The 24723-nt window shown below is 36.6% G+C and overlaps 1 protein-coding gene across 9 annotated transcripts in view; it reads right to left on the bottom strand.

The window, feature by feature from the left end:
* Positions 1-24723, bottom strand: part of NBEA (neurobeachin) — a 664605-nt gene that overhangs the window by 235390 nt on the left and 404492 nt on the right. The window lies entirely within an intron of this gene.

The following is a 24723-nucleotide window of genomic DNA, read 5'->3' as shown; positions in this document are numbered from 1 at the left end:
TATCTACAGTATTTGGAGTAATATACTTAAGAGATAATATTCTAATTTTCCTGAGCAGCACTATTCATAAAAACATATAAAATGCTTTCATTGAAGATTTGATTTCATTTTTATTTTGCTATTTGATTGTAAAAAGATATTATGTTTGATTAAAGCAGGAACTGTGTGTGTTTTGCTCATCATTATATCTCTAGTGCAATGCCAGAACATACCATTTTCTATACACTGTTTTAAATATATATTCAATGAATTAATTATACAAATTGGTACTTTAGAGATATATAGACACGAATAGTCACTGACAACAATAATTTATTTTTGAAAAACACTTTGGATTTTGTAACTATATGATTTTGTTTTCTACCACTTAATTGTAAAAGAATATACAAGGTAAGGGATATATAAAAAGGACATTAAAATTACAAGCATTTGGAGTATATTTGAACATACTTGTTTTTCTAAATATAATAATTATTATAACTTTATTTTTTTGTCAAAATAAGATTACCTAAGAATAATTGTTATTAGTGCTTCTGTTACTAATTTAAAATAGGAAAAAACAGGACAATTTCCAGGGTGCCTGAGTGGCTCAGTTGGTTAAGTGTTCAACTCTTGATTTCAGCTCAGGACATGCTGTCAGCATTGTAAGATTGAGGCCTCTGTTGGACTTCATGCTCAGCATGAAGCCTGCTTGAGAGTCTCTCTCTCTCTTTCCCTTTGCCTCTCCCCATTGCCTCCATTCCTGTTCTCTCTCTCTCTAAAAATCAATCAATCAATTAATTAATTCTTAAGTTAAAATAAAATAAAATGAAATAAAATAGGGCAATTTCTATCCTTAGAAATATAAACTAATCCTAGTGGTTTATGAAAGACCCTGCTAAAATCTTGCTATAAAGATTTTCCTTAAGCGTAAGATAAAATCAAGTTCTGAATTCGTTAGGACAGATCTAATTTTATCTCAAATTTCTTACCATTTGCATACTTTTCTATATTCCTCCTGTTGAGTACTGTTGAAAAAATCTGGACACCATATATAAGACAAATATAACAAGACTCTTAAAGGTCAAAAGTAGGGGATCCCTGGGTGGCTCAGCGGTTTAGTGCTTGCCTTCGGCCCAGGGCGCGATCCTGGAGTCCCGGGATTGAGTCCCGCGTTGGGCTCCTGCATGGAGCCTGCTTCTCCCTCCTCCTGTGTCTCTGTCTCTGTCTCTCTCTGTATGTCTATCATGAATAAATAAATAAATCTTAAAAAAAAAAAAAGGTGGAAAGTAGAAGGCAGACTGGCAAGAGACTCCAGAGCCTAAGAAACAACATAGTATTCTCAGGATTATCTTTTTGCCTCATGCATCCTAGACTTTGAAGCAAAGAGGTTAGCAATCCAGAGAGACTGAAAAAAAAAAAGCCCCCAACAAAAGCCCAGTTTCTTTAGACAAAGAACCAGGAAAGATGCAGCTCAACAAGACAAAAAACTTTTAGACAACTATTTTATTTTAATTTTTAAAAAGATTTTATTTATTTATTCATGAAAGACACACAGAGAGAGGCAGAGGGAGAAGCAGGCTCCCTGTGGGAAGCCTGATGCGGGACTCCATCCTGGCACCCCAGGATCATGTCCTGAGCCAAAGGCAGACAGACCCCCAACCACTGAGCCACCCAGGTGTGCTTTTAGACACAGAGAAACCGTGGCCCTACTTACTCACACCAGAAAGTTTAAGTGAGAAGCCAATCTCTGAACTCTAATCAAGGTATAATGTGGTACCCTAACATCCTTACTGGGATGGTATCAGAGAGGGTCAAATAGGGAACCAGCACTTTCATCTCTGTTGACTGGTAACAGGTATCCTACCCTCACTAAGTCAGTGGAGACTATGTGGAGAGCCTGGAATCCATCTCTCTCCCTTCCCCCCTGCCCAGTTAGACAGTAATGAGGTATCTTTCTCCCTCTCCACTGTGGTGGTATTCGGGGAGGCCTAGTAAAGAATTAAGACTGTCACCATTAAAAAACAAACAAACAAACAAACAAACAAACAAACAAAAAAAAAGACTGTCACCATTGATCCATACCAGTTAAGTTAGCCCCCACTAGTGGACACCACACAAGAACTGGAACTCCCACCCCTGCCAAGCAGTAATGACAAGCTGTTAACTCTTTGAATATCAGCAGAGTCCAAGTGGAGAATCTAGATTTCTACCTCCACTTGGCAGTAAAAATGCAACACTTCCCAATTTCTCCTAATGGATGAATTTCAGAGAAAGTCAACTAAAACAGGTTTAAATAAGATACAGAATATCTCAGAGAAGAATAAGAAAATATCCTGCTTCAATCTAAAGTTACTTATTATAGCAAGAACCTGGATCTCAAACAATGTAAAAAGTCATTCATAGATGCTAATGCTGAGGTGATGGATGTTAGAATTTTCTGGAAAGGATTCTTTTTTTTTTTTAAGATTCTATTTATTTATTCATGAGAGACACGGAGAGAGAAAGGCAGAGGGAGAAACAGGCTCCATGCAGGGAGCCTGATGAGGGACTTGATCCCAGGACTCCAGAATCACGCCCTGAACTGAAGGCAGATGCTTAACCACTGAGCCACCCAGGCATCCCTCTAGAAAGGATTCTAAACCATGTATGATTTTAAAAATGCTTTACTGGGCAATTATGAACATATCTAGAGCAAAAATTAGAAGATGTAAAAAAGTATTAAGTAGGTATTTTAGAACTGACAAAGATAACAACCAAAATAAAAAGCTCAGTGGATGAGCTCCACAGCAGAATGGAAGGGATAGAAGGAAAAATTAGTTATATGGCAGACAGAACAATAGATATTGCTCAATCTGAATAACAGAGAAAATGGACTGAAAAAAATGAACAAAGCTGCGGGAATCTATAGATTATAGCATCTAACACATTTGGTCATTGGCGTTCTGGAAGGAAAGAGAGCAGGTTTGAAATAGTTCCTAAATAATAATGGCTGAATACTTTACAAATCTGGCCAAAAAGTATAATGTACAGATTTAAAGAAGCTGACCAAACTCCATACATAACAAACCCGAAGAAATTTATGCCAAGACACATCATGATTAAACATCTGAAAACAAAGGACAAAGAAAAAAATCTACAAAGTAGCCAGAGAAAAATGACATCTCACCTACAGATATAAACAATTAGAATGACAGCATATTTTACATCAAAAGCTGTGGTGGCCAGAAGAAATGGCCAAGTATTTTATGTGCTGAAAAAAAGAACTGTCAACTCAGTCTCCTACAACCTGTGAAAATATCCTTCAGGAATAAAAAATAAAGATTTTTCAGATGAAGGAAAATGAAGTATTTGTTGCCATTGGAGCTAGTCTAAAAATGGCTAACGGCAGTCTTATAAACACAAAGGAAGTCTAAAAAATGGCTACAGGCAGTCTTATAAACACAAAGCAAGCAATAAAAGAAACACTGGAACACTAGAAAGGAAGAAAGAACACGATAAGCAAAATATGAGGAAATATTCCTTTTCCTCATGAGTGTCCTAAATTATGCTTTACCATTGAAGCAAAAATTATAACACTTCTGTAGTTCTAAGTGTGTGTAGAGGTAATATTTAAGACAGATACACTATAAATGAGGGAGAGTAAAGGAATGTAAAGAAGTAAAGATTCTATACTTCATTTGGACTGGTAAAATGATACCACCAGTAGACTGTGATAAAACACATATACAATCACTAAGAAAGCTATATAAAGAGATATACTAAAAAACACTATGGATAAATCAAAATGGAATTCCAAAAAATGTTCAAATATCCCACAGGAAGACAGAAAAAATAGAGCAATAAAAAACAAGGAGAACAAACAAAAAATAAGTAAAAATGTTTTAAAAAGAATTCTGTTTATAAGAAACCAACTTCAAATATAAATAATACATCCAGGTGGAAAGTAAAAGAATAAAAAAGGCCTATCATTCAATCATTAATTAAAGGAAAAGCAGGAATGGTTATATTAATATCAGATAAATATATACTACAGAGAAAATAAAATTACTAGAGACAAAGAAGGACCTTATGTAAAGACAGAAGGGCCAAACTACCAATTAGACACCAATCCCAAATGTGTATGTGCTAAACAACAGAGCTGCAAAACAAGTCAAGCAAAAACTGGTAAACTGAAAGAGACAGACAAATACATAGCTATGGCGTGAAGTATATACACCCTTCTTTTTAGCAACTGATAGACCACTTAGTCAGAAGATCAGCACAGATAAAGAAGAACACAATACCACCACCAACCAACATTTTTAGAACTCTCCAACTAACAGCAGAATACACATTGTTTTCAAGTGTCTATGGAATTTCTATTACCTACATTAGCTAGATAGACAATATCTTGGGCCACAACACACATCTAACAAATTCAGAAGAACTGAAATGATACAATGTACTCTTCCTACAAAAATGGAATAAAGATAGACATCAATAATAGAAAGACAATAGAAAAAATTCTCTAAACACTTGGAAGCTAAAGCAACACACTACTAAATAACCCATGAGTCAAAAAGAATTCTCAAGGGAAAACAAAAAAATAAATGAGTTGAATAAAAACTTCAATAAATATATCAAAGTTTGTGGGACATGGCTAAAATAGTAACAATAAGAAAATTTAAAGTACAAATACATATATTAAAAAAAATGAAAAATCTTAATTCAATACTCTAAACTCCCAATTTGAGAACATAGAAAAATAATAGCAAAGCAAGCAGAGGGAGGAAATAATAAAGATAAAAGTAGGAAATCAATGAAATTTGAAACATAAAAACAATAGAGAAAAATCAATGCAACAAAGAGCTGATTTTTAAAAAATACCAACAAAACTGACAAAGGAAAAAGAAAGACAGATTACTGATACCCACAATGAAACAGCATATATCATAGACTGAAGACATCAAAAGTATAAGTAAATACTATGAAATTCTCTACACACATAAGTTTGACAGCTTAGACAAAATAGACCAATTCTCAAACAGTACAAACTACCACAACTCATTCAATATGAGTAGATAAATGGATAGATCAGTAACTATTAAGAAAGTTTAATATATTAAAACTCCCCAAAAGAATCTCCAGGTCTATGTGGTTTTCCTGGAAAATTCTGACAAACATTTAAAGAAAATTGACCCCAATTATACATGATTTCACCTAGAAAATAGAGAAACATTCCTCAATTAATTTTATAGCCAATGTTAACACCAAAGTAAAAGCCAAAGACAGTACAAAGGAAGAAAACTACAGACTAACATCCCTTATGAATACAGACACACAAATGCTTAATAAAATATTAGCAAACAGAATTAAGCAATATATAATAAAAATTTTACAGGAGGTCAAATGAAGTTTATTCCAGGAAAGCAAGTTTGGATCAGTATTTGAAAATTATTTAATATAATCCACAACATTAATGGCTAAAGAAGAAAAATCATGGGACCATATAAGTCAATATAGAAAAGAATTTGACAAAATTTAACATCCATCCATGATTAAAGAATTTTTTAGAGAAACAAGAATAAAGGACAATTTCCTCAACTCAATAAAAGCATCTACAAAACCCTATAGCTAAATTATACTTAAAGGTGAAGGACTGAATGATTTTTCTCCTAAAACTGGGAAAAATACAAAATATTTGTTCTTACCTCTCTTATTCAACACAGTACAGAAATTTCTAGCCAATGAAATAAGGCAAAAAAGAAGAAAAGGAATACAGAATAGGAAAGGGAGAAATAAAACTGTCCTTATTTGCAGAGGACCTTAATGTCAACGTAGAAAATCACACAAACTCTATCAAAAACTCCTGAAAACTAATGACTGAGTTTAATAGGGTCATACACACAAACATCAACTGTGTTTCTATGTGCTAGCAATGAACACATGAACAGTGAAATAAAACCCCAATTTAAAATAAAAAAAGGAGAGAAATACTTAGTTATAAATTGAAAAACAAACATGTACAGGACTTGTGCAATGAAAACTACATAATAGGGATGAAAAACACAGAACAATATCTAAAAAAAAAGGAAAGCCATGCCACATTCATGGATTAGGAAACTCAACATAAAAAAGATTGGGGGGGGGGGAGGGGCAAAACGGCGGAGGAGTAGGGTCTCCAAGTCACCTGTCCTCAACAAATTACCTAGAAAACCTTCCAATCATCCTGAAAATCTACGAATTCGGCCTGAGATTTAAAGAGAGACCAGCTGGAACGCTACAGTGAGAAGAGTTCGCGCTTCTATCAAGGTAGGAAGACGGGGAAAAAGAAATAAAGACACAAAAGGCCTCCGAGGGGGAGGGGCCCCGTGAGGAGCCGGGCTGAGGCCGGGGCGAGTGTCCCCAGGACAGGAGAGCCCCGTCCCGGAGGAGCAGGAGCTGCACCAACCTTCCCGCGGAAAGGCCTCCCGGGGAATTGGAGCAGGATCCCCAGGAGGGCGGGGATGCCCTCGGGCTCCCTGGGACAGTAACAGAGGAACTGCGCCCCGGGAGATGCGCCGAGCTCCCTAAGGGCTGCAGCGCTCGGCGGGACCCGGAGCAGCTCGGAGGGGCTCGGGCGGCGGCTCCGCGGAGGGGGCTGCAGGGCGGGAGCGCCGCGAATCCAACAGCGCAGGCCCCAGAGCACAGGGCGCCGGGACACAGCCCAGGATCCGGCCTACCCCGGGACAGGCAGAGGCCGGGAGGGCCCAGGACGGCGAGGACGCTCCTGCCCCGAGCTGAGCAGATCAGCGGCCCCGCCTGGGAGCCCCCAGGCCCTGCAGACGGAGAGCCCCGGAGCTACTGCGGGAGCTGACTCCAGGGTCCCAGAGCTGCCCCCGCCACTGTGGCTTCCTCCCGGGGCCTCACGGGGTGAACACCCCCACTGAGCCCTGCACCAGGCAGGGGCAGAGCAGCTCCCCCAAGTGCTGACACCTGAGAATCAGCACAGCAGGCCCCTCCCCCAGAAGACCAGCGAGACGGACCAGTTCCAAGGGAAGTCAAGGGACTTAAAGTACACAGAATCCGAAGATACTCCCCCGTGTTTTTTTTGTTATTGTTTTGTTTTGTGCTTTTTTTTTCTTTCTTTCTTCTTGATTTCTGATTGCTTCCCCCACCCACCCACCCCCTTTTTTCTCCTTTCTTTCTTTTTCTTTCTCTTTTCCCTTTTTTTTCTTCTTTCTCTTTTTTCTTTTTCTCTTTTCTTTCCATCTCTCTCTTTTTCTCCTTTTCCCAATACAACTTGTTTTTGGCCACTCTGCACTGAGCAAAATGACTAGAAGGAAAACCTCACCTCAAAAAAAAAAAAAAAAGAATCAGAAACAGTCCTCTCTCCCACAGAGTTACAAAACCTGGATTACAATTCAATGTCAGAAAGCCAATTCAGAAGCACTATTATACAGCTACTGGTGGCTCTAGAAAAAACCATAAAGGACTCAAGAGACTTCATGACTGCAGAATTTAGATCCAATCAGGCAGAAATGAAAAATCAATTAAATGAGATGCAATCCAAGCTAGAAGTCCTAACGACGAGGCTTAACGAGGTGGAAGAACAAGTGAGTGACATAGAAGACAAGTTGCTGGCAAAGAGGGAAACTGAGGAAAAAAGAGACAGGCAATTGAAAGACCATGAGGATAGATTAAGGGAAATAAATGACAGCCTGACGAAGAAAAACCTACGATTAATTGGGGTTCCCAAGGGTGCCGAAAGGGACAGAGGGCCAGAATATGTATTTGAACAAATCCTAGCTGAAAACTTTCCGAATCTGGGAAGGGAAACAGGCATTCAGATCCAGGAAATAGAGAGATTCCCCCCCTAAAAATCAACAAAAACCGTTCAACACCTCGACATTTAATAGTGAAGCTTGCAAATTCCAAAGATAAGGAGAAGATCCTTAAAGCAGCAAGAGAAAAAAAGTCCCTGACTTTTATGGGGAGGAATATTAGGGTAACAGCAGACCTCTCCACAGAGACCTGGCAGGCCAGAAAGGGCTGGCAGGATATATTGAGGGTCCTAAATGAAAAGAACATGCAACCAAGAATACTTTATCTAGCAAGGCTCTCATTCAAAATGGAAGGAGAGATAAAGAGCTTCCAAGACAGGCAGGAACTGAAAGAATATGTAACCTCCAAACCAGCTCTGCAAGAAATTTTAAGGGGGACTCTTAAAATTCCCCTTTAAGAAGAAGTTCAGTGGAACAATCCACAAAAACAAGGACTGAATAGATATGATGACACTAAACTCATATCTCTCAATAGTAACTCTGAACGTGAACGGGCTTAATGACCCCATCAAAAGGCGCAGGGTTTCAGACTGGATAAAAAAGCAGGACCCATCTATTTGCTTTCTACAAGAGACTCATTTTAGACAGAAGGACACCTACAACCTGAAAATAAAAGGTTGGAGAACCATTTACCATTCAAATGGTCCTCAAAAGAAAGCAGGGGTTGCCATCCTTGTATCAGATAAATTAAAATTTACCCCGAAGACTATAGTGAGGGATGAAGAGGGACACTATCTCATACTCAAAGGATCTATCCAACAAGAGGACTTAACAATCCTCAATATATATGCCCGGAATGTGGGAGCTGCCAAATATTTAAACCAATTAATAACCAAACTGAAGAAATACTTAGATAATAATACACTTATACTTGGTGACTTCAATCTAGCTCTCTCTATACTAGATAGGTCTTCTAAGCACAACATATCCAAAGAAACGAGAGCTTTAAATGATACACTGGACCAGATGGATTTCACAGATATCTACAGAACTTTACATCCAAACTCAACTGAATACACATTCTTCTCAAGTGCACATGGAACTTTCTCCAGAATAGACCACATACTGGGTCACAAATCGGGTCTGAACCGATACCAAAAGATCGGGATAGTCCCCTGTATATTCTCAGACCATAATGCCTTGAAATTAGAACTTAATCACAATAAGAAGTTTGGAAGGACCACAAACACGTGGAGGTTAAGGACCACCCTGCTAAAAGATGAAAAGGTCAACCAGGAAATTAAGGAAGAATTAAAAAGATTCATGGAAACTAATGAGAATGAAGATACAACCGTTCAAAATCTTTGGATGCAGCAAAAGCAGTCCTGAGGGGGAAATACATCGCAATACAAGCATCCATTCAAAAACTGGAAAGATCTCAAATTCAAAAGCTCACCTTACACATAAAGGAACTAGAGAAAAAGCAACAAATAGACCCCACCCCCAGCAGAAGAAGACAGTTAATTAAAATTCGAGCAGAACTCAATGATATCGAGACCAAAAGAACTGTGGAACAGATCAACAGAACCAGGAGTTGGTTCTTTGAAAGAATTAATAAGATAGATAAACCATTAGCCAACCTTATTAAAAAGAAGAGAGAGAAGACTCAAATTAATAAAATCATGAATGAGAAAGGAGAGATCACTACCAACACCAAGGAAATACAATCGATTTTAAAAACATATTATGAACAGCTGTACGCCAATAAATTAGGAAATCTAGAAGAAATGGACGCATTCCTGGAAAGCCACAAACTACCAAAACTGGAGCAGGAAGAAATAGAAAACCTGAACAGGCCAATAACCAGGGAGGAAATTGAAGCAGTCATCAAAAACCTCCCAAGACACAAGAGTCCAGGGCCAGATGGCTTACCAGTGGAATTCTATCAAACGTTTAAAGAAGAAATCATACCTATTCTACTAAAGCTGTTTGGAAAGATAGAAAGAGATAGAGTACTTCCAGATTCGTTCTATGAGGCCAGCATCACCTTAATTCCGAAACCAGACAAAGACCCCACCAAAAAGGAGAATTACAGACCAATATCCCTGATGAACATGGATGCAAAAATTCTCAACAAGATACTAGCCAATAGGATCCAACAACACATTAAGAAAATTATTCACCATGACCAAGTAGGATTTATCCCTGGGACACAAGGCTGGTTCAACACTCGTAAAACCATCAATGTGATTCATCATATCAGCAAGAGAAAAACCAAGAACCATATGATCCTCTCATTAGATGCAGAGAAAGCATTTGACAAAATACAGCATCCATTCCTGATCAAAACCCTTCAGAGTGTTGGGATAGAGGGAACTTTCCTCGACATCTTAAAAGCCATCTACGAAAAGCCCACAGCAAATATCATTCTCAATGGGGAAGCACTGGGAGCCTTTCCCCTAAGATCAGGAACAAGACAGGGATGTCCACTCTCACCACTGCTGTTCAACATAGTTCTTGAAGTCCTCGCCTCAGCAATCAGACAACAAAAAGACATTAAAGGCATTCAAATTGGCAAAGAAGAAGTCAAACTCTCCCTCTTCGCCGATGACATGATACTCTACATAGAAAACCCAAAAGCCTCCACCCCAAGATTGCTAGAACTCATACAGCAATTTGGTAGCGTGGCAGGATACAAAATCAATGCCCAGAAATCAGTGGCATTTCTATACACTAACAATGAGACTGAAGAAAGAGAAATTAAGGAGTCAATCCCGTTTACAATTGCACCCAAAAGCATAAGATACCTAGGAATAAACCTAACCAAAGAGGTAAAAGATCTATACCCTAAAAACTATAGAACACTTCTGAAAGAAATTGAGGAAGACACAAAGAGATGGAAAAATATTCCATGCTCATGGATTGGCAGAATTAATATTGTAAAAATGTCAATGTTACCCAGGGCAATTTACACGTTTAATGCAATCCCTATCAAAATACCATGGACTTTCTTCAGAGAGTTAGAACAAATTATTTTAAGATTTGTGTGGAATCAGAAAAGACCCCGAATAGCCAGGGGAATTTTAAAAAAGAAAACCATAGCTGGGGGCATCACAATGCCAGATTTCAGGTTGTACTACAAAGCTGTGGTCATCAAGACAGTGTGGTACTGGCACAAAAACGGACACATAGATCAATGGAACAGAATAGAGAACCCAGAAGTGGACCCTGAAATGTACGGTCATCTAATATTCGATAAAGGAGGAAAGACTATCCATTGGAAGAAAGACAGTCTCTTCAATAAATGGTGCTGGGAAAATTGGACATCCACATGCAGAAGAATGAAACTGGACCACTCTCTTTCACCATATACAAAGATAAACTCAAAATGGATGAGAGATCTAAATGTGAGACAAGAGTCCATCAAAATCCTAGAGGAGAACACCGGCAACACCCTCTTTGAACTCGGCCACAGTAACTTCTTGCAAGATACATCCACAAAGGCAAAAGAAACAAAAGCAAAAATGAACTATTGGGACTTCATCAAGATAAGAAGCTTTTGCACAGCAAAGGATACAGTCAACAAAACTAAAAGACAACCTACAGAATGGGAGAAGATATTTGCAAATGACATATCAGAGAAAGGGCTAGTTTCCAAAATCTATAAAGAACTTATTAAACTCAACACCAAAGAAACAAACAATCCAATCATGAAATGGGCAAAAGACATGAAGAGAAATCTCACAGAGGAAGACATGGACATGGCCAACATGCACATGAGAAAATGCTCTGCATCACTTGCCATCAGGGAAATACAAATCAAAACCACAATGAGATACCACCTCACACCAGTGAGAATGGGGAAAATTAACAAGGCAGGAAACAACAAATGTTGGAGAGGATGCGGAGAAAAGGGAACCCTCTTACACTGTTGGTGGGAATGTGAACTGGTGCAGCCACTCTGGAAAACTGTGTGGAGGTTCCTCAAAGAGTTAAAAATAGACCTGCCCTACGACCCAGCAATTGCACTGTTGGGGATTTACCCCAAAGATTCAGATGCAATGAAACGTCGGGACACCTGCACCCCGATGTTTCTATCAGCAATGGCCACAATAGCCAAACTGTGGAAGAAGCCTCGGTGTCCATCGAAAGATGAATGGATAAAGAAGCTGTGGTTTATGTATACAATGGAATATTACTCAGCCATTAGAAACGACAAATACCCACCATTTGCTTCAACGTGGATGGAACTGGAGGGTATTATGCTGAGTGAAATAAGTCAATCGGAGAAGGACAAACAGTGTATGTTCTCATTCATTTGGGGAATATGAATAATAGTGAAAGGGAATATAAAGGAAGGGAAAAGAAATGTTGGGAAATATCAGGAAGGGAGACAGAACATAAAGACTCCTAACTCTGGGAAACGAACTAGGGGTGGTGGAAGGGGAGGAGGGTGGGTGTTGGAGGGGAATGGGTGACGGGCACTGAGGTGGACACTTGACGGAATGAGCACTGGGTGTTTTTCTGTATGTTGGTAAATTGAACACCAATAAAAATTAATTAAAAAAAATACAGAGAAGCTGGATCACTCATTTATTTGCTGGCAAGAATGTAAAATAGAATAGTTACTATGGAAAACAGTAATCTTAAAAGAATAAACATGCAATTATCATTTGACCCAGTAATTGTACTGATGGGACATTTATCCTAGAAAAATGAAAGCTTATGTTCACAGAAAAACATGTATGTCAATGTTTATAGCAGCTTTGTTTGTAATACCCTCAAAATGGAAACAACCCAATATCCTTCAACAGGTAAATGGTTAAACAAATGTGGTACATCCATACTATGGAATACTATTCAGCAGGAAAGAAGACAAACTATTGATAACTACAACTGATGAAATAACAGTAGGTATTGGAAGTTGTGCTTTCTTTGGATCATCTAAAATTAGTTCTTCACAACAGGCCAATCCCATGGGTAACCTTACCTAGACTGTGATGGAAATGGTACCTGTGAACTCACGAAATGTTCCAGCAACACCTTCCTTGTCCTCGTTGTGAATCCACGATAGTGTGGCATGAAGTAGCTTTCTAGTTTCTCCACCACTCTGGGTCTTCTTTCCCTCCCTTGTCCAACCCTCGCAGAAAAGAGGACTTTCCCCCTCACTTTCTTTTCTTAAAATGTAATCACTTACTGAGAGATAGTCAAGATTAGCAAAAAATACACTGGTTTCTTTTATAGATGTTCCCTTCTGATGAGTCTGAAAATCCTAACACAAATGAGGTCCCTAAAAATGTGCAAGTTACACTGATCCAAGAAAACTCAACAAGAGACCAGAATAAGCACATCTATGGCTTTGGCCTCATATAATCTGGAAAAAGCCATGTTCCTGAAGGGTGCAGGAGAACGCAGATGGTGTAAAAGAGGATGAAGAACCAGGAACAGTGGAACCAGGAGGTTGATTATATAGACAAGCTGCATACTCTGTAGGAAAGGTATAGCAGTGTTTTGCACCTTCAGTGGACTCCTAGGTCAATGCAGAGGAAGAAAATCTTTTTCCTGCCACTAGGAAACCCGATGGAGGACTTATGATTAGTTTTGTAGACTACACCTCTACCTATTCTGGGTAAAAAGTCTTTCTGACTTTTATCTCATAGTTTTGTGTTTGTTCCTTTGCACCCAGGTTCCTCTGCACGGTTTTTTTTTTCCTTGTACGTGTTTTTCACTCATGATGGTTTCTTTTTTGTTGGCATTTCTCTATTGTATTTTCACAATTATAGTTTTAAAATCTCTTATAAATACTGGAAGTTTTTTCTTTGTTGAATTTCTGGTCATGAGACTTGTACCTATTTTCTTGAAATTTCTGAAATCTGCTCTTATATTACTTAACATCTAGTGTTCCCATTATTAGAAAGAAATATGTAGTGATTTACTCATCACTAATCCATGCAGGGTTTCTAGGTGTCCACAAAACTCCTGAAATGGCATGCAAATTTTTTTGGGGATACGTACATATGTATTTTGGGAAAAGAGGTCCATGGTTTCAAATTTTTCTCAAAACAGTTTCTGATCCAAAATTGTTTAGAAATCTTGTAAAGAGTATAGTGTATATAAATCATTCTCTCCTTGTATGTCCATTTTTTTTCTGATGGATAATACTGTTTACCAGCAAGTGAAGAGTTGGTAGAGGTCTTCCATTGGTAGAATGATATGCTTACAAAAGGCTTATATTCTAAAACCATTATATCTGTGGCAGGTTACCAATTTAGGAGATCATCGCTCTGTTTTCTTTACAAATTCCTATTCACTTCTTCCCTTCTTCAATGTTTTCATTCAAGAGAGTATTTAACTTATCATTTATCCATGTTAGGCAATGTTCATGGTGCTGATGATATATTCTAGTAGCAAAACCTACCTAATATATGTATAGTCCTTTCCTTTTATTCTCATTTACATGTTCTTCACTGTTTTCCCACTGAAATTCATCAATGCACAATTCTGTAGACTCCTTAACTAAACTGTTTCTCTATCACTCCTTCCATTAAAAATCTCAGTGTAATGAAAGTAGACTACTTTCTTATGGCATACACAAAAATAAACTCAAAGTGATTTAAAAACCTAAAAGCGAGATCTGAAATCCTTAAAAAAAAAATCCTAAAAGAAAACATAGGCAGTAAACTCTTGACATTGGTCTAGCAACATTTTTTTAAAGATACCTGCCCTCTGGCAAGGGAAACAAAAGCAAAAATTAACTCTTGAGATTACACCAAAATAAAAAGCTTTTGCACAGCAAAGGAAACCATCAACAAAATGAAAAGTCAACCTACTAAATGGAAAAAGATATTTGCAAATGATATATCCAATAAGGGGTATACTGACCAAAATATAGAAAGAACTTGGACAACTCAACACCAAAACCCATCAATAACCCAATTAGAAAATGGGCAGAAGAACCGAATAGACATTTTCCCAAAGAAGACATTCAGATGGCCAACACACAAGTAAAGATGTTTAACACTACTAATCATCAGGGAAAATGCAAATCAAAATTACAATGAGATATCACATCTGTCAGAATGGTTAGCATCAAAAGACAAGAAATAACAAATGTTGGTGAGAACATGGAGAAAAAGGAACCCTCAGGCACTATTGGTGGGAATGCAAACTGGTGCAGCCACTGTGAAAAAGAGTATGGAGGGTCCTCAAAAACTAAAAATAGAACTACCATATGATCCAATAATTCCACTGCTGGGTATCTGCCAAAAGGAAATGAAAACAGTAATTCAAAAAGACATATGCATCCCTATGTTTACTCCAGCATTACTTACATTGGCCAAGATAAGGAAGTAATCCATGTCCATTGATGGATGAATGGATAAAGAAGAGATAGCGTGTGCATGCCAGAATATTACTCAGTCATAAAAAAAATGAGATTTTGCCATGTGTGATAACATGGATGGACCTAAAGGGTATTACGTTAAGTGAAATAAATCAAACAGAGAAAGACAAATGCCATATGATTTTTACTTTATGTGGAATCTAAAAAACAAATGAATAAGCAAGAAAACAAAATGCAAAAATAGACCCATAAATATAGAGAATAAACTGATGGTTGCCAGAGGGGAGAAGGTATTGGGGGCAAAATGGGTGAAGGGGACTAGGGGATACAGGCTTCCAGTTATGCAATGAATAAGTTACAGGGTTAAAAGGTACAGCCTAGGGAATACAGTCAATGGTACTATAGTAGTGTTTTATGGTGACAGAGGGTAGCTACATTTGTGGTGAGTATAGCATAACATACAGACTTTTTGAATCTCTGTGTCATATAACCAAAACTAACGTAACATATGTATCAACTACACATCAATAAAAATTAAAAATAAAAAATAAAATTTCAGTGTAAGTACATATTCCTTGCCATATTATTCTGTAACCTGAGCCACTCCAGAAAACAAAATAAAACAAAAAACTGCTCCAATAAGTTTTTCAGAATAACTCCAGAAATGACTATTAGTAATAACTTGTAAGTATGATAAAAAATTGTACTCCGGGATACATACACCTCTTTAGGTCAGTATATTTTGCATGCTCTGAGTTTTATTTAATACCCTAAGTGAGGTGTACAAACGCTTCTTTCCATGAAGGAGGGCTAACTTAGATTTGCTGCACTTGGCGAGCCACCAGGTGAACACATACAGGGAACTGTGCTAGTATCATCAAAGTTGTATAGGTAGTCACACTGCACTGAAGTTCGCTTGGACTTGCTAGTTTATAGCAGTTAAATAGTCATGCCTGATCCCTCTAATTTGTCAACTTGGAGGGTGAATATGATATCGTATGTATTTTATTTGTTTATTTATTTATTTATTTATTTATTTATTTATTTATTTATGTCTTTGTAACTTTGTTTTTACCTTTCAAGATTGAATTAGAGAAATATGGAGTATTACATGTATGTTTTGTTCATGACTGTGGTTTTATAAGGACAGTGCATAATTGCTAAAAAAGAGTAGGTAAACAGCCAGTAATTAATGAAGAGAAAATCACCACTTACATTGTATTATGATAATTGATGTTACTATGAATGTAATGGTATTCATTAAATTAAATTTTGATGTTATATTAGCATAAATAGAGTTTAGGAAATCATAAGTTTTCTCCACAAAATTTTTGATAATTACATTTTAGACTCATGAGAATGCCCTACATTTCCTTAAAAGGGATTCCTCCTGCCCTCCCAGGCATGGATACCTTCATAAGCTGGGGAGAAAACTGAATTTACCTGGTAAACCATGACTGTTTTGTTCATTGGTTACTTGTTATTTGATAACAAAAATTATCCCATGAAACTGAGAAAAGAGTAAAAGGAAAAAAAGGAGTATTTTGCTAAATATACACACAAAATATAATGAGAACCTGAATTTCTACTTGGCTAAAGAATTTGTGGTAATCACTGAGGTCAGGACTTCTGTGCATGATTTTTAACCCTATCAAGATCGAAGAAAAATGCTAACACTACCTGGCAGACTAATAATTAAAAATTGTTATCTTCTTTTCCGCTGGACACACTGGAGACTGTACTTCTCCATTCATTCTGAAATAAACCATGTCTCTGTTATTTTTCTCAGTCAATAAAATGAGAGAAGTGAGTCACTTCCAGACAAAAGTTTAAGAGCCAATGAACAAACTGCCATGTTCCCTTACCTCTATTGCAGTAATCAGGGAAATATGCACTGATAGGGAATTTCCGTAATTTTGCATCCTGAGTGACTTCAACGACAAAACTTGCCTGCAGACCATGTTGGGTATGTAGCATAGTGAGAAATGAACTTTTCTTGGGATGAACTGAAGGTCATATGTATATCACTGTAGTATAATCTAACCCAACTGAGTAAATTCCTAGAATAACAATACTTGTTCAAGGTCTAATATTTCCTGAGAGCTTACTATGTTCCAGGCACTCTTCTAAGCACTGTACATGTACAGTTCTTCACTCTTGATATCTTTGCTTTGAAATGAGTACTGTTATTAACCCATCTTACAAATGAAGTGCAGGCACAGAGGTTAAAAATGTGCCCACTATTATGCAACCAGTAGATGGCAGAGTAAGTACTTGTCCCAGGATGGCTGACTTCCTAACTCCTGCTACTCTGCCTCAAACTGTAAAGAAAGCAATGAGGAAATGGACAATCTTGATGATATTACATGGAAGGCACCAGCACAGCTGTTTCCTGCTTCTTTATAAGCAGAACTAATTGTTGTGAATGAAAAATAATAACCATAAAATAACACAGAATGCTGTGTGCTTATTGTGCAAGCTTATCATACAGTCAGCAAATATTTTTTGGACACCTACAGAAGCCATAGGCTTAGCCATAGGCCATAGGCTAAGTACTAGGTGTGCAGACATGATTAAACTAACAGGATTCCTGCCTTTGTGCAGTTTTCAGTCTGTTTCACCGTGTAAATAAGGAAATAAATCTATAGTTAATTTTTTTAAGTGTTAAGACGAAAGAGATGAGGTGTCATAATAAAAGCAGGGCAACCAACTGGTTGCCTAAGTGAATGTATGTATATACCCAGTTGTGAGTATGCTAGTGAAGCACAATTACAAAATATGTTGGCCAAAAGAAGTCTGTATTCACTGGTACCCTTAGTTCTCCTCCATAAGAAAAATCATGTCTTTTATTGTGTGTTTAGTCAATTCCTAGTGATACATATTGTCTTCATGCTATAAGTGCATGCGTATATGTGTGCACATACTCTTACCCAAATTTTGTATCTGCACATATATCGTAAGCCATTTTTACTGTTCTCTCTTTTCCTATGTATTACTGAGCAATTCTTCCAAAGTCTTCTTTCTCTGACATATTTCCATCTACTCTAACCTGAGGTCATATATTCTATCTGGTCATTTAAATTACAAATTAATTGGTGACACTCCTGAAAAAGGTATCCTTCTTGTCTTTGAAAAGTCCATTCACATTCTGGTCTTATAAAGCCAAAGTTCAGAAAGCCAAATCCTAGTCTTCAGCCCACTCTTTTTCAGCCTGACTAGTCCGCTCCCCCTCCACGTGATCACTGAACCTGGAAAGAAAGAAGATTCCATAACAAGGATGCCAAATACACCACTGGGGATGCATTCCAACCTTTTGGCTATATCATTTGGTCCCATGAATATCAGTGGGAGTAATTACTATGAATGATGAGTCTTGAGAAACTCTGAAACATTTTGGATTCACAAAGGAGGGAGGCAGTGATTAATGAATGTACGTGAATGAAGTAAGGTTCCCAGTTAACTATGATGAAACTTCAGATGAAAAAATAACGACTATTACTAAAGTGCATACGTATTGCATACGCTATACTTAACAATTAGAATATTTTTGTCAGCAGTCAAATCAAACAGCTAAGACATGAAAAAGAAAGTGGGTAGCAAAGAAAACTTCTTGCTTACAATTTGCTTCTAGTTACGGGTTTCTTATTTTCACCCGAGTTACAATCTAACTTTTTGCTTCTGTTGCTCCTTTCTCTAGGGGACCTTGTTTATAACTTTTGCTACCTTCTGCCTTCCTTTTCCCCGGTAGTGTTTACTGAAGTGACAACCCACTGCACTTCTCATTACTTTTGGTCCTAATTTACTTTTTTAATGGGAAGAAAAAAAAAAGTAGTATCATTTGGTTAACATATGATAATATCATCTTAGTCACTTAGCATGAAAAGTAAAGCTTTTTGGTATAAGCAACACTATACAAAAAAACATTTAATTTACTCACAGTAAGCTTTGAAAAGCCATGTTAATGTTACCTGGTAATTTTAAAAGAGCGTTATGTTACACTGCAAGCTTAAAGGTAGAATGCAGGCCTAGCTGATAAAAAAGGGCCGAGCAAATCATTTAAGAAAAAAATCTTCATTCTGTCCTCAAAATAATTAATCATATCAAAGAGCATATACTACTTTTTTTTAATGTTGCAGAAAAAAAAGGTCTCCTGATAGAGTACTGGATGTTTTATTTGGTTTTTAAATTTTTTTTCCTTTTCTTTTCTTCAGGGAAAGCAATTTCTGAAGACAAAAAAATTTAGATGATTAATTTGCCTTGTGGGTGAACCATTACTCCCCGTGAACCTCATTTTCTGTTATCATAAGGCATAAAGTGGTTTTATAGACTTTAAGGGATAATTTTCAGTGTGAAAATGATAGATGAGGAGAACAAGCCTGTACGCATCTGGTCAGGTCCTGTATGTTATCATAAGACCAAAGAGCAGCTATTTTAAGTATGTTGTCCAGGAAATTGGGCTCAAGTCTCACAAGATACTTATTTACAAAGCTTTTAAACTGTGAGTCTCAACCAAATGAAGGGAAACAAAATTAGGAGTCGAGTAATCACACAGAGCAGTAGAGTTGGTTTCTGAGTTTCCCTTAATCTATAGCTAAGGAGGAAGAACCACCCCACTAGAGCACCATTGCCTCAATTCCCGTAAATGTGTTTGGTTGGAGTGAATGGAAACGTTTTAATGGTGAAACAGTTTAAGGGACAATTTGATATACTTTTTACTTTATTAATGCTCGTGGAGGGAAAAAAAAGTTGCTCCAATATTAGGAACAATTAAACAAGGAGGCAAGGCTGAAGAGTAGAGAAATCACCTCCAAAAAAAAAAAAAAAAAAAAAGGAAGAAAACAAGAACTTCATTCAGTGAGCTCTCTATTACCCACATGATTATCAAATATTTAATTGCATTTTCATCCTTTGTTTCTGCATCTTGAACGAACTATTCTTCTGACTCATCCTTTTTTTGGGGGGGAAGGGAAGCAATAATATTCCAAGCTTTTTGAGCTTATTAACACTCCTTTTCTTTCTCTCTTCTAGTAGAGCTAGGCTCTCAATTTAAAGCAATCTTAGGGCAGAAATAATTATCTTAATCTTAATTGAGAAAATTGTAAAATTACTTGTGAAACATCTAATTCTGAACAGCAACTATCACACTTGAAGAAAGGAGATATTCTACGATCCTAATAATTACTGATATGGTGAATAGGCTTAAGTGTTTCTAGAAATTATAATTAAAAATTTTTTCCCTATAAGACTTCAGAAATTTATCACTATAAGAAATCACACAGAAAAGGATTTACTTAACTTTGAGGGACATCCTCATACTAAATTGTATAATTTTCAATTATCTTTAAAATTGTATCTATTACTGCTAAATAAATGTTTTCTAAATCCTAGAAAATATTTTATATAAAAGGGGTTCCATTTGTTATATAACAATTATAAGTCTGGTATTACATAAAATTATTCAAGTTTATGGTTTTCACTATTGCATTCTCTAAAACTCAGTTCCTCCATTTACAAAACGGGGATAAATAAAACTTACCTCATATAATTGTCATAAGGAATGCATGTGAAGCATTCAACTCAGTGCATGGTATAAGTAAAAGGCAGCAATCAAAGGAAGAATAGTTAGGAAACTAATCGTTTCAAATCCCAGCCCTGTCACTTGTTAGGTGAATGACAACTTGTCTGAGTACTAGTTTTCTTACCTATATGAGAGTAATAGTTGTTAATGTTTTTGCCTTTTGTTTGCTAAAAGTTTACCAATAAATAGTAATTATAGCACTTGGTATATAAACTAAGGGCATTTTGTCTTGCATTTCTATTAAACTAAAACAATAAATTAAAAAAAAATTCAGATGCGTTTTTTAAAGCCTAGCTTTTTTTAATGCAACATTTAATTGAGGTGATAGACATATAGAAGTAAATTATTTTATCCTGCTTTGTAGGGTCACTAAGTGACCCTTTTTGCAATTTCATTACCCCATCACATTATTTAGAATCTCCAGACTTTCCTCCAAATTTCTGCTCTTCCTCTCATCAAAATCTTCATGCCTATCCAACTAGCAATTAATTGTGCATTATTCTTTGCTATGTTTCTATGTTTATTTTATATCATATGCCATTCTTAAAATATCCTTGCTTGTAAATTTGTCAACTAAACATTCTATTGTACTTTGGTGAATCTCAACTTTTCGTTTAATATCTCATGCACTTATACCTTGACTCTCTTAGTAGACTATAAACAAGAGATCAAGATTTTTGTTTGATGCAACTTTGTAACCCTGCAGTACTTTAGAACAGTGTTTACAAATAACAGGTATGCAACAGTATTTGTTAACCTGATTGTTCTTTTATTGTGTTTTCTTGTGACAAAATATTAGATTTAACTTTTTAAATTCTTAAACCAAATTTTAACAGAGACAAGTCTTAAAGGGCAGAGTAAAGCTACTAATTATTAAACATGTTTAAGAATTTTAACAGAGCCGTATATGGCCTATTTGGCTTTTCCATCAATATACATTAAGTGTAAGGGGAGCAGTTATTAAACTACTAATAATGGCACTAAAAATATCACTTTCTTAGCAGCTTACCATCACTTTGTAGGAGGGAATGATTTGCCAGTAACATATTTAACCCAGATAGGAAAACATAACATAGTAAATTAAGAACATGGTGACAATTTAGTCTGCCTCTGTGAAGTCTGCTTTAGGCTATACAATTATTTCAGTAATCAAATGCAAGCTACTGCATTTATATTTGATTCTTTCTGGTATTTATGAGGCCCACCAAAGAAAAATGTTAACATCCAAAAAAAGTTATCTAACACATTTACTTTAAAACTAATTGAGAAAGTATGTTTATTAATAATTAACTTTCTATTTACAAAAGCTCTCAACTTTTTTGATACTTTTAATTTTGTCCATTCAGAAAGCAACCAAATCCAATACTCTTTACCTTTGATTTTTTCCTATAAATATTGATCCTTAAAAATATTTTAAAAAGTAATTTTAACTCCCAGATTTTTTTGTCACACTAATAGTCTTTTAGTGACAGACAATAAAGAAAAACAGCCCACTAGTTGAGTAGAGGAATAATTTTTTAAATTATTTTAAACTAGTATTTAAATATAACATTTAGTTTTGAATTCATTTTTTGTGTTCAGGTATAAAACGTTTTTCTTTTTTTTTTTTAATACAATGTTTTTCTAAAGGGTAGCATAACCCATGCACTTACATAACTTAACTGTGCTTAAATATTCACCCCAATATTCATGCCTCAGTTATTACAATTACATTCAAATTTAATTTTTAATTAAAATGGAATAACTGAAATTTTTTCTTACTCATTTTTGGAATGGTTTTAAACTATTTTCCTAATTTAGATAAGTTTCTTTCTTTTTTTTAAAAAAAATATTTTATTCATTTATTCATGAGAGACACACACAGAGAGAGAGGGAGAGACACAGACAGAGGGAGAAGCAGGCTCCATGCAGGGAGCCCGATGTGGGACTCGATCCCGGATCTCCAGGATCACGCCCTGGGCTGAAGGCAGACGCTTAATCCCTGAATTACCCAGGGTCCCTCTTTCTTTTTTTTTAAGATTTTTTTTTTTTTTAAAGTAACCTCTATACCTTATGTGGGGCTTGAATTCACTATGCCGAGATCAAGAGTTGCATGCTCCACTGAGAAGTCAGGCACCCTAATCTAAAGTTAATTTATTTCACTTTATTTTATTTTTTAAGACTTTATTTATTCATGAGAGACAGAGAGAGAGAGAGAGAGAGAGAGAGAGAGAGAGGCAGAGACACAGGCAGAGGGAGAAGCAGGCTCCTCGCAGGAACCCCGATGCAGGACTGGATCCCGGGTCTCCAGGATCCGGCCCTGGGCGGAAGGCGGCACTAAACTGCTGAGCCACCCGGGCTGCCCTCTAAAGTTAATTTAGGTTAACTTTCTTGCATGACATTTTACTTTTATTTTGACTCAATTTTCAAAATTAAATCGTTCATGTAAATTTAATAATTTGGACATATTAAAAAATAATATTTACTATATACATATCCACATCCTATAATTACAGATGGACAGTTGCTATTCAGTATTACTCAATTTTAAATTGCTTCATTTACATAACAGCAGCTTATATGCTGAAATCATGACATAAACATATGGCTAGAAAACTCAGCACACAGTTCACAACTCACCAATCCATATCAATTGACTTGATCTTCAACATAAGTATTTTTGAATATAAAAACAACTAATGAGGATAAAATGTGCAATTTAGGTGATAATAAAAGGCCTCTACCTTCTCTAAAAGCTTATCCTTTCTAAAGTAATTATTTAAAGATGGCAATAACTCTGCAAAATACCAAGAAACTTTTCTCTTATGGCTGTCTCAAGATAGAGATAGAGACCATAAAACATTTGTTAATGTTTAACAATACTGTCTATGAAACAGGTATTAACCTCAAATTTTATAGATGGAAAACGAGGCTCAGAAAGTCATACCAGGTTGAACTGATAAATGTCAATAAAATAAATAAAATAAAATACTCAATGCCTCTTCTAAAGTAAGCACTATTTCTAGGAACTAGGGATTCAACAATGACCAAGAATAAAAAGGTCTCTGCCCTCATGGAGTTTACAGCCTCATGTGGTAAAATAGACAATAAGTGTGTAAATAAAGTAACAAAAATTTCACTTTGGATAATGATAAGAGTATGAAGAAAATATAGCCTGGTATATTATATTTACAATGGTTAAGGAAAGCCTCTGTGAGAAGGTAACATATGAGAAGGATCCAGCAGCCAGCCAATGATAAAAGGTTCTAGACAATAGAGTTTTTGCAGAGAAGGTATTGGGTTGGAAATGAGCTTGGTATGTCTGAGTAACAAAATGAATACTAGTGAGATTTAAGCTTAGAAAATAAGATAAAGAGTATTCCAAAACTGGGCAGGGACAGGATCATTTGGGGTCTTGAAGGCATTTACAAAAGGAATAGTAATAGGATCTGATTTATACTTCATCTCACTCTGGCTGCTCTGTGAGGAAAAAATGGTTTAAGGTTAAGTGGAACCAGAAAAGTAGGTGAGGAGGATGTTGGAGAAGCCAGGATGGAGACAACTGTGGAAGACAGCAGGGGAACTGGAGAGAGGTCAGAGTTTGGATATATTTTACAGATACAGTCAAAATATGAGCTGATATAATGCAGAGGCAGAAACAGAAGCACTGGAGGAATGGTGAGAAAAAGAAGCAAATGAAAAATCTTTTTTTAAAAAATGATTTTATTTACTTATTTGAGAGAGAGAGAGAGAGAGAGAGAGAGAGAGAAAGAGAAAGAGAGAGAGAGAGAGAGAGAGAGAGAGAGCATGAGCTGGGGTAGGGGCAGAGGGAGAGGGAGGAGACTAGAGCCTGATGCAGGGTTCGATCCCAGGACCCTGGGACCATGACCTGGGCCAAAGTCAGCTTAACCAACTGAGCCACTCAGGTACCTGAAAAATCACTCTTAACTGGAGTTCTGGCTCTAATTTGGAGGAGTCAGCTTCTAACAAATTGAGTATTTCACAGATAACAACTATAAAATCTGACAAAGCAGAAATAACAATGATCTGAGGTTAAACAAAAGCAGTACAGCTTTTGGAGGGTAGTTAAAACTTGGGGT

Source organism: Vulpes lagopus, chromosome 8 (assembly GCF_018345385.1).
Source record: "Vulpes lagopus strain Blue_001 chromosome 8, ASM1834538v1, whole genome shotgun sequence".
In the NCBI taxonomy this organism is placed as follows: domain Eukaryota; kingdom Metazoa; phylum Chordata; class Mammalia; order Carnivora; family Canidae; genus Vulpes; species Vulpes lagopus.
The sequence above is the reverse complement of the archived record's forward strand: the minus strand, read 5'-3'. Positions and strand labels throughout refer to the sequence as shown.